Below are 8,365 nucleotides of genomic sequence, written 5' to 3'. Positions count from 1 at the left end.
TGCACCTTTGTCAGACTCTATGTTGTTTGATTCTGTTTTACATTTAGTCAATTTATGCATGTACTTAGAATTGTGTTTGAACCTTTTCACTTGTTCTTTTCTTTTTGTCGGCCTTGCACACTCTCTCTACTTGACCTTGTCTGTGGCACTTTCTGCAAACATTTTCCTTGAACCAACAGTCATGGGAGAAGTGGCAGATGGAGTTCAACCAGATAAGTATGAAGTGGTTCATTTTGGTAGGTCAAATTTGAAGACAGAATATAGTATTAAAGGTAAGATACTTAGCAGTGTGGATGACTAGTGAGATCTTGGGATCCATTTACATAGGACACTCAGACCTGCTGTGCAGGTTGACAGTGTTGTTAAGAAGGCATATGGTGTGTTGGCCTTCATCAACCTAGGCATTGAGTTCAACATCCGTGATGTAATGTTGCAGCTGTATAAGACCTTAGTTAGACCTACTTGGAGTACTGTTTTGAGTTCTGGTCACCTCATTACAGGAAGGATGTGGATACCATTGAGAGAGTGCAGAGAAGATTTACAAAGATGTTGCCTCGATTGGAGAGCATGACTTTTGAGAATAGGTTGAGTGAACTTGGCTTTTTTTCCTTGGAGTGATAGAGGATGAAAAGTGACCTGATAGAGGTGTGTAAGATGATGAGAGGCATTGATCGTGTGGATAGCTAGAGGCTTGTTCCCAGGGCTGAAATGGCTACCATGAGTGGGTATAGTTTTGAGGTGCTTGGAAGTAGGTACAAGGGGAATGTCAGAGGTATGTTTTTCACACAGAGTGGTAGATGTGTGGAATGCACTGCCAATGAAGGTGGTAGAGGCGGATGTAATAGGGTCTTTTAAGAGACTCTTAAATAGGGATATGGAGCTTAGAAAAATAGAGGACTATGCGGTAGGGAAATTCTAAGCAGTTTATGGAGTAGGTTACATGGTCGGCACAACATTTTGGGCCAAAGGGCCTGAAATGTACTGTAGATTTCTATGTTTCTATGGAAGGATTTGCCACATCAATGACATTTTTGGCTTTTTGCACCATTCAGGGACATTTTGTACATTTCACATTCTAACCTCCTTTTCTGTAGTTCTGCTGCATCCTTTGCTGCAGTCTTTAATGATAACGCTTTGATCTTATGATGGAAGGAAGGTTATCACTGAATGAGCTAAAGCTGGTTGAGTTGAGGACACTACCTTAAGGAACTCCTGCAGTAATATCCCAGAGCTGGAATGATTAACTTCTAACAACTATTGCTTTTGTACTCTGACTGTAATGACTCTTGTTTTTCCTTTAATGCTCCTTGATCACTAACCATTGATGCCTAATTCACTCAAATACTGCCTTGATTTCAAGAGTAGCCCCTCTTATTTTCTCTCTGGAATGCAGATTTTTGGCCCATGTTTAGACCAAAGCTATGATGAGGTCTGAGTAGCCCTGGCAAAATCTAAACTGGACATCAGTGATGTAGATGTTGGTGAGTTAGTCTTGTTTGAATGCACTTTTCATGACACGTTCTATTACTTTGCTTGTGGTTGAGAGAAAACTGATTGGTCCAACTGGATTCATCCAACATAGCAAAAAATTATACATGTAAGATATTTTTTGAATGGGATAAACCTAGATAACTTCCCAGAATGTTCGGACCATCCCTGCACTGTAAGATTAATGGAAACATTTAGCTCGAGTTGAGATAGCTCTGGAGCAAAGTCTTCAATCCCATAGCTCAGGCATTGTATGCTTCCAAGATTTGTAACACAGCTGAACATTATATCCAATTCATGTGCATTGAAATTCATTCTGTTCACAAAAGCTAAATGGTAATCAATGGTTGTGAATTCTACTGCCCTTCCAATGAAGTTAAAGGTAATGAATATCAGAAGATTAGATTGCCAACAACATTCCTCCACATTCACCAGAAACACAAGTGCATCTCAAAACTATGTGCTTAGTTCTCTGTTCTGCTGGCTTTAAACTTATGACTGTAAGGCTAAGCACACCTCTGAATGCCATATTTTACTTTTCTGATGGCACCACTGTTGTAGGCCAAGTCAAAGAAGGTGACAGAGCAGCATATAGGAGGGAGACTGAAAATCTGGCTGACTGGTGCCACAACAACAACCTCTCACTCAATGTCAGCAAAACCAAAGAGCTAGTTATTGACTACAGGAGGAGGAAACTGGAGATCAATGAGGCCGTCCTCATCAGGTGATAATTGGTGGAGGAAGTCAGCAACACTAAATTCTTCGGCATGATCATTTCAGAAGATTTGTCCTCGGTCCAGCAAGTAAGTGCTATTACAAAGAAGGCATGGTATCGCCTCTAAATTCTTACCAGTTTACAGAGATTCAGCATGTCATCTATAGCTTTGACAAACTTCTATATAGGCACAGTGAAGAGTATTTTGACTGCTTGTTTCATGGCCCTGTTTGGAAACAACAATGCCCTTGAATGGAAAAGCCTACAAAAAAAATAGTGGATTCAGTCAAGTCCACTCATTCTTATCACTGAGCACATCTGCAAGAAGTGCAGTCACAGGAAAGTAACATCCATCATTAAGGACCCCCACCATTTTAGCTGTGCTCTTTTCTTGCTGCTGCATAATGAAGGAGATACAGGAACCTCAGTACCCACACCACCAGGCTCAGAAACAGTTATTACTCCTCAACCAGAGGCTTTTGAACCAGAGGGAATAACTTCACTCAACTTCTCTCACCCCAACACTGAATTGTTGCCGCAACCTATGGTCTCGCTTTCAAGGACTCTTCATCAAGTTCTCAATATTTATTGGTCATTTATTAATATTATTTTGCTTGTTTCATTTTCATTTTGTATTTGCACAGTTTGTTGTCTTCTGCACCCTGGTTGTTTATCCATCTTGTGTGCATTTTTCATTGATTCTATCATGTTTACTGTGAATGCCTGCAAGAAAATAAATCTCAGGGTAGTATATGGTGACATATATGTAATTTGATAAAAATTTACTTTGAATTTTGAAGCCAGATGCATTACTATTACTGTATAACCATACAGTAGTTGTATTAATATATGGAAAATTATATAACAGTTTGGCAGCTGGGTTGGTTGTCTAAACAGTGGTGTTTTACAAATTCAATTTATCAGTGGCTTTACCTGTAAATTTGGGTCTTTCCTATCTGTGCTATCTTTTCTGAGTTTAAGTTATTCTTTTTGCACTGGAGTAATTTGTTACTGTGTTTAAAATGCAATTTTTCCCCTGTTTCCTCACTGAGTTCTGCTTCAACATCATCCAACTTCCATCTAAATCTTCAAAAGTGTAGTGGGACATTGCTTATGAACCTCGGCACTAAGTGTTGGGATGTGAAGGGTTTCTGTGAATTTTCTCCTGTGGAATTGGCAGGAAGTTTGTCGAACCGCCAAAGAAGCAGCAGAAAGTTTACTTTTGCTGCCAAGTTAATAGAGAGAATAATATCACTCATTATTAATTATTTGCAAACAGTGCAGCGACTTCAAAGGAATTGTTTGTATCCCGTTGAACTTAGAAGTTTTAAGACTGTCTGATTTATTCCACCCTGTCATTAGATTTCTGAAAACAGCATCTCACAGACTGGATCACCATGGGAATATGAGGAAAGGTGTGAAACTGAAATCGCAAAATAAATGAGAAAAAAATACCGCAAAATATAAATCATCTGCATCTCAGTCTGTGTTTCCAATTAATATTACACATTAATTAATGCCAAGTAAGTTATTTCCAACTAAACATAAGCTCTGAGTCTTGTGAATCATCCCTCCAAAATGGAATTGTTGCTGGAGATTTAACTTCTATTTTCTGTTCTTCCTCTCCACCCCTTTGTCACCCTTTGTTTGTGTGTAGTTTTTTTATTGATTCTATTGTATTCCTTTGTTTTATTGTGAATGCCTGCAAGAAAATTAATCTCAGCATTGTAAATGGTGACATATATGTATTTTGATAATAAACTTACTTTGAACTGTGAACTCTTTGTTTTCCCTTTTATGGCAATCTTTCTTGCTTCTCCTCTTTGATTTGTCACTCACTCACTCACATTTACTCTTCCTTTGCAAGTCTTGTCATGCTCATTTCTCAACCACTTAGTCTAATTGGTTTCCGTCATATACTCCTGCTTTCCCGGTTCATGGAGGTTACGTATTGCTTCTTTCACTGCTCTTGTCCAGATTCGCACTTTCAGCAGTCAGCCATGCAGGAATTTTTAACGTTAACATTAGACTCGAGCTTCTGAGGAGGAACGTTGAATGCCCTCCTGCAACAACATTTGCTCTTGGTGAACCTTTTCTCGACTGCTGTTTGCTATGATATGCCAGCCTCAAATGAAAGCCTGATTTCATGACAGCAATGCACACAGGTCACATTTGGGAGACAGGGACCACTGACTAATAATGGTAAAAGGAAACTCTAACAACCTTATTGCAATGCTGAATGAAAATTCTCATCTCATGAAAGGTAGTGCAGGTTACATGGTTTCTTTTTACCGGCACCCTGAGCCTTGATCTTTGGACAATTTAATTCAATTATCCGTTTATTCAGACCGTTCTCCTTGAAACAGACTTATGAGTAACAAATCCAGAATTTATGCATTCTAAGTGTACGCACATACAAATTGCGCAAATGATATGTATCTGTTGCATTATTTGAGAGTCATTCTACTTTTCGTCTTAATAATGCTTGTCAAAAGTGATGCCGACTTCATATTCATGGCTATTTTATTAAATACCTCCTGTCCCTAATAAAGTGATCACAGAGTATAAATTCATAGTTTTCTGCTGCTGTAGCCCATCAACTTCAAGGTTCGACATGTTGTGCATTCAGACAATCTGTGTTGTACACCACTGTTTTAGCACATGGTTACTTGAGTTACTGTCGCCTTCCCGTTAGTTTGAATGAGTCTGGCCATTCTTCTCTGACCTCTCTCGTTAACAAAGCATTTGCACCCACAAAATTGCCACTTCATGGAATGATTTTCTCTTTTGGTTTTTGCACCATTCTCTGTGAACTCTGTTGTGCATGAAAATCCCAGAGGCTCAGCAGTTTCTGAGATACTCAAACCACCCCATCTGGCACCAACAATCATTCCACAGTCAAAATCACTCAGGTCACATTTCTTCCCCATTCAGATATTTTGTCTGAACAACTGAATCTCTTCACTATGACTGCATGCTTTTATGCGTTGAGTTGTTTCCATGTGACTAGCTAAGTAGATATTTGCATTAATGAGCACGTGTACTAGTCTATCAAATAAAGTGGCCACAGAGTGTATATTAAAGATAGTTAAATTAAATTAGTGCAAAATGATAAAAAAGTAGTGAGGTAGTGTACACAGGTTCGTTCATTGTCCATTCAGAAATCTGATGGTAGAAGCAAGACATTGAATGTGAGTCTTCAGGCTTCCTGATAAAATATAAAACATAGAACATAGCACTGAACAGCATAGGAACAAGCGCTTTGGCCCTCAATGTTGTGTAGAACCAGCCAAAAAGTAAATCAAAAACCCTCAAAAAACTAATCCTTTGTACTTTATATATCCTTCCATATCCTTCCATCTTCCTCACATTCATATGCCCATCTAAACAACTCTTAAAAGCCTCTAATGTATTTGCCTCTACCACCATATACGACTCTCTGTGTAAAAAAAACTTACCCCTCGCATCCCCTTTGAACCTACACCCTCTCACCTTTAACGCATGCCCTCTGGTATTAGACATTTCTACCCTGGGAAAAGGATGCTCCTCGTCTACCCTGTCTATGTCTCTTATAATCTTATAAATCTCAATCAGATCTCCCCTCAGCCTCCAGCACTCCAAAGAAAACAAAGAAAATAAAACAGCCCGGGACTGGGTGATTGGGGTCCTGAATGATGGATGCCGCCTTCTTGAGGCGTCACCTTTTGAAAATGTCTTTGATGCTGAAGAAGCTCATGCTCATGATAGAGCTGGCTGAGTTTGCAATCACCCCAAGCATATGAGCATACATATTGTGTATGGAAAATGTTTGAACTCGCATCCTAATTTTCCTATTATTAATGGTTGTCTGAAGAGATATAGACTTTAGCTTTTATAAGACTTCATTGCCAGTGGGAATTCACACAAAGAACTTCTGTATTCTGTAATAATACACAGAGCAAAATAAGCCAGGATTTCTCTGACTGTAATCTCCCTATTACTTTTGGCAACACATACGACAGAATATAGGAATAGAATACTTCACAAGTCCAGTAAATGTGGGGAGGGGGGAGACTACTAAAAGTAGGAAGGCTTAGAGTAGAGACCATTAAGGAAAATCCGAAAGCATTTTCTATGTATATTATGTGCAAAAACATAACAAGGGAAAGAGTAGGCCCATTGGAATCAAAATGGTAAGTTGTGTCTGGTGCTGGAGGAACATATAGTTCAAAGTAAAATTTATTATCAGAGAACATACACGTCACCCATGCAACCTTGAGATTCTTTTTCTTCCCTGCAGGTATACTCGGCAAATCTATAGAACAGTAACTGTAAACAGGACCAATGAACAACAAACTGCAAGTGCAAATATATATAAATAGCAATAAATAAGAGAGCATGAAATAACAAGATAAAGAGTCCTTAAAGTGAGATCATTGATTGTGGGAAAACCACAAATAGAAAGAGTGTAGGTATCCTCTTTTGCTCAAGTGCCTGATGCTTGAGGAGTAGTAACTGTTCTTGAACCTGGTGGTGCAAGTCCTGAGGCACTTGTATCTTCTATCTGATAGCAGCAGTTCGCTCGCTCCGTCGGGATTCTCTGGGAAGGTGCGATGCTCGGTTCCCTCCAGGTCCTGCTTTCATAAGCCAAGCCCAGGGGTGTGGAGGAGGCATACTACTTAGTCCAGTAACTTATTCCCCAGGTCTTAAGGTGCTCTGTCTGAGGTGGTATCGCTTCAATCTGGTCACCAATTTCTAATCCGCTCCTGACACCAATGTGGCGAGCATTCAGTACATGATGACAGACGCGAAAAGCTCGTATAACTCAACAGCCGTTTTTATTGCAGCAAGCACAAAACCAGACCTGCTGCATTGACCCGGGTTCAGAAGCCATTCAGTCATATACAGACAAGGGAGCTGATTGTTTCACACCCTGGTTACAGTCAAAGTGACCCAGAAATACACATTCAAATAACTTTATAACCCAAGCTAAAACATAACAATAAATGAACTTGAAGATCCCACTATAATACCCCAAAAGCATTTTAACAATAAATAGCACTGGTCATTAGGAATGCTGGGGTAGGCTGTCAACCATGCCCCCCCCCCCCACCCCACCCCCTTGGAGCACTTCAGTATCAATATTACAAATGAGATGAAAAGATGAACACACCCCTAACTCTATCCAAGTGTATTTTAAGATGTGATGGGAGGCAAGGGCAGAATGTGTTGGGATCCTGGCAGAGATTTTTATGTCTTCCTTTGTCACAAATAAGATACCAAAACTGGAGCAACACACATAAAGGTTGCTGGTGAATGCAGCAGGCCAGGCAGCATCTCTAGGAAGAGGTACAGCCGACATTTCGGGACTGTACCTCTTCCTAGAGATGCTGCCTGGTCTGCTGCGTTCACCAGCAACTTTTATGTGTGTTGCTTGAAATTCTTGCATCTGCAGATTTCCTCATGTTTGCGTTACCAAAACTGGAGGGTGGTTAATGTTGTGCAGTTATTTAAGAAGGGCTGCAAGGACACGGCAGGGAACTACATGCCAGTGAGGCTTCCATCATTAGTGGGAAAGTTACTGAATGGGATTCATCTCTATTTAGAAAGGCAATGACTGATTAGAGGTAGCCAATATGACTTTCCACATGGGAAATAGTGTCTCATGAATTTGGTTGGTTTTTTTTGAAGCGGTAACCATGAGGACTGACCAAGTCAGGGTGGTTGATGTTGTCTGCATGGATGAGAGCATGGTCACGCACAGTAATTTGGTTCAGAATGTCAAATCACAAGGAGTCTAGGATGAGCTTGGATGTACGATACTAGTTACTTAGAATTGATTTTGTGGGAGGGCTCAGAAAATTGTATGGAGGGTTGTTTTTCATATTGTAGGGCTGATGTGAGTAGAGATTGGTGCTAAGTCGAAGGCTGCTTACCATATACATTCAACACACATCAAAGTTGCTGGTGAACGCAGCAGGCCAGGCAGCATCTCTAGGAAGAGGTGCAGTCGACATTTCAGGCCGAGACCCTTCGTCAGGACTTCGTTGTTGTTTGTGTTGTTTACCATATACATTAACGATTTGGATGCGGATATATGTGGTATGACTAGTAACTCTATGGATGACATCAAAATTGTTGTTCTGAACCGTGAAGAAGTATGTCAAAGGTTACAACAGGATC

The 8,365-nt window shown here is 40.1% G+C and overlaps 1 long non-coding RNA gene across 2 annotated transcripts in view; it reads right to left on the bottom strand.

Annotated features, from left to right (window-relative positions):
• Positions 1-2,284: 2,284 nt before the first annotated feature.
• The window catches only part of LOC134347186 (uncharacterized), a 52,646-nt gene continuing 46,565 nt past the window's right edge, over positions 2,285-8,365 (bottom strand). For both annotated transcript variants that reach the window (XR_010018101.1, XR_010018100.1), the window contains one exon: positions 2,285-2,926. This is a non-coding gene — a long non-coding RNA (uncharacterized LOC134347186). The remainder of the gene's footprint in view (positions 2,927-8,365) is intronic.

This window comes from Mobula hypostoma, chromosome 5 (genome assembly GCF_963921235.1).
Source record: "Mobula hypostoma chromosome 5, sMobHyp1.1, whole genome shotgun sequence".
In the NCBI taxonomy this organism is placed as follows: domain Eukaryota; kingdom Metazoa; phylum Chordata; class Chondrichthyes; order Myliobatiformes; family Myliobatidae; genus Mobula; species Mobula hypostoma.
The sequence above is the reverse complement of the archived record's forward strand: the minus strand, read 5'-3'. Positions and strand labels throughout refer to the sequence as shown.